Source organism: Gracilinanus agilis, unplaced genomic scaffold (assembly GCF_016433145.1).
Source record: "Gracilinanus agilis isolate LMUSP501 unplaced genomic scaffold, AgileGrace unplaced_scaffold41322, whole genome shotgun sequence".
Lineage (NCBI taxonomy): Eukaryota > Metazoa > Chordata > Mammalia > Didelphimorphia > Didelphidae > Gracilinanus > Gracilinanus agilis.
Genome location: NW_025375048.1, coordinates 1 through 2,965, shown reverse-complemented (window position 1 = coordinate 2,965; position 2,965 = coordinate 1). Strand labels below are relative to the sequence as shown.

At 46.5% G+C, this 2,965-nt stretch overlaps 1 long non-coding RNA gene across 1 annotated transcript; it reads left to right on the top strand.

The window, feature by feature from the left end:
* The first annotated feature begins 205 nt into the window (after positions 1-205).
* Positions 206-2,464, top strand: LOC123255221. The gene is made up of 4 exons (XR_006506749.1): positions 206-790; positions 875-946; positions 1,470-1,553; positions 2,344-2,464. It is a non-coding gene; the product is annotated as an uncharacterized LOC123255221 (long non-coding RNA).
* The last annotated feature ends 501 nt before the right edge of the window (positions 2,465-2,965 follow it).

The following is a 2,965-nucleotide window of genomic DNA, read 5'->3' as shown; positions in this document are numbered from 1 at the left end:
GGAGGGAGGGAAGGAAGGGAGGGAAGGAAGTGAGAGAGAGAAAGAAAGAAGGAAAGAGAGAAAGGAAAGAAAGGAAGAAAGCAAACAAGCAAAAGAGAGAGAGAAAAAGAGAAAGTGAGAGAGAGAAAGATGAAAAGAGAAAGAAAGGAGAAAGTGAGAGAAAGAAAGAAAAAAGAAAGAAGAAAGAAAGAAGGAAGGAAGGAAGGAAGGAAGGAAGGAAGCAAAATGTGGAGGGCTTTAAATGCCAAATGATAGAGTTTGTATTTTTTATATCCTAGGCAAGAGGGAGCCACAGTGGAGTGATATATTCAGAAACCTGTGCTTGAGGAATATTAATTATGTACCTCTATGTAGAGGATAGATTGGAGAAGGGATGGAGGGGTGGGAAGATATTGTAATACTCTAGGTAAGAGGCCGTGGGTAGACTTGCACAAGGGTGGGAGCAGTGTGAATAGAGAGGAATGTCCTACGAGAGAGATGATGGTCCTTGGAGGCTGCTGGGAAGTGAGGGAGGGATGAAGGGGAAGAGAGAGCTAAAAACTACTCCAAGGCTAAGACGCTGGCTGGCTGGAACAGATGGCGATGCCCTTAGCAGAATCAGAGAAATGGGGAAGACAAATGGTTTTGGAGAACAACAGAGTGGTTTAGGCTGTGTCTGACTCTTGATCTCCTCTGGGTGTCCAGTCTTTTGTCGCTGCTCTGGACTCACACCCTCAGTGTGCTCACCCAGACTGCGGCCGCCCAGCGGAGTTCACCTGTGACCTCCCTCAAGCTGAAGACAGCCTTGCAGGTACGAGGGACCAGGGAAAGGGGAAAGGGCTGAAAGGGAGGCGGGGGTTTTCTGGAGATTAATCGTGTTTGTCTCCATGCTTAGAACCTAGAGTTCTGCTTTTATGCTGAAGGCTGCGGCCTGTCCCCCGAAGCCCTTCACATCCCTTCTTTACAGGTAAGGGCCTTGAAGGCCAGGTAGGGGGGCCTGGGACTCTGTCTCTGATCATGCCCCACAAAGGTTTGTCCCTTTGCTCCTGTGGCCCCCACCTGACCATGGCCCATCACAGTCCCAGCCTCCTGCCTGATTATGCCTCCTGATTGCATCCCCTCCATTTGCCCTCCAGCCTCTGATTCTCATGTGCTTATTCAGTAGTTTTTTCAGTCATGTCTAACTCTTCGTGACCCCATTTAGACTTTTCTCAGCAAAGATATCAGAGTGGTTTGGCCATTTCCTTCTCCAGCTCATTTTATAGATGAGGAAACTGAAGCAAATAGGGTTAAGTGACTTGCCCAGGGTCACACAGCTCGGCAGGGTCTGGAGCCAGATTTGGACTCAGGAAGAGGCATCTTCTTGACCTGACTCTACTCTGCTTCCCTCTGACAAGGACCATCTCAGGTCCTTGGGCCTCTATTGGTTGTAAGATGAGGTGTCATGTGCCCTTTAAACTCTTCATTTCGTATTCTGTTCTAACCTCCAGGATCTGCAGAGGAAGCTGGAACTGCAGGCATCTTCCAGTCAGGAACTCATTCAAAGATATTTTAGCAACCGCATCCAGCAGCAGGTGAGGCGAATTCTTTTTGTCTGCTTCAACCTTGTAGTCTGTGGAGAGAGGTCTTTTGGGAACAGGAAAGACTGACCAGGATGTTTTTTTAACCCTTACCTTCTGTCTTAGAATCAATCCTATGTATTGGTTCCAAGGTAGGAGAGTGGTAAGGGCTAAGCAATGAGGATGAAGTTGACTCATCCAGGGACATACAGCTGGGAAGTGTCTGTGGTCAAATTTGAACCCAGGACCTCCTGTCTCTAGGCCTGGCTCTGTCTACTGAGCCACCCAGCTGTCCTTCTGCCAAGTACCAGATACAGTTCTACTTCAAAATATATAACACATGATTTGGGGTTTTGGTTTTTAAAAGATTACTCTGGGGGAAGCTGGGTGGCTCAGTGGATGGAGAGCCAGGCCCAGAGACAGGTCCTGGGTTCAAATTTGGCCTCAGACATTTCCTAGCTGGGTGACCCTGGGCAAGTCACTTAATCCCCATTGCCTAGCCCTTACCGCTCTTCTACCTTGAAACTAAAACACAGTATTGATTCTAAGACAGAAGGTGAGGGTTAAAAAGAAAAAAAAAAAAAATACATGTGCTTACTTAGCCTGCAATCCTCCCTCTCCCAAGCTCCTGGCACCTCCCACCACCTGTGGGAGCAGGTTTTTCCCTCCTCGCTGAGCCTGAGAGTTTTCTGGCTGACCATACACTGTCCTAACCCAGGCTAAGCCCCTAGAGCGGCCCATCTTCCCTACCCCGAGTCTCCTTCTCTCCCCTGCTGATGCCACTCACAACTCCTTCCTCCCCAAGGTGGACACCACTTCAGAGGAGTTTGGGGCCATCACCATCAAGGCCTCCTACCGACTCTCCGAACAGAAACTCCGTGTCGAGGTGCTCAGCGCTTCCAACCTGCTCCCCCTGGACTCCAATGGTGAGTAGGAGCCAAAGCCAGGTGGGGGGGCAAGGGGGGGAACAGGGTGTTCCCTTGGACCTTGCAAATAATAATGATAAAGATTTATCAAGTAGAAGATACCAGATTTAGATAAGACACAGTCCCTAACCCCAAAGAGTCTTTGGTCTAGTAGGAAGACAAGATAAAAATCTATCTCATTATGGCAAGGACCCACTGTTTCATCAGTATGGAGATTCCATCAGAAAAATCAATTTATACCTACCTCCTCCACAGTAGAGGTGGGTGCGTACATTGTCATATGTGTTCACCATGGTTTTATTTTTGTTTTGTTTTGAATACGAGGGAGGGTTTAAATAGAACTGACCATTGAGGGCTATATCCAAGAACAGCTATGATAGATAAACAAGAGTTTATATTGTTATAAAAAGTTTTTAAAATGGTTAAAATTGAATTTAAATTTTTAATGTAAATAATTTTAATTTATTTCTAAATTAAATTAAAATTAAATTAAATTTTAAT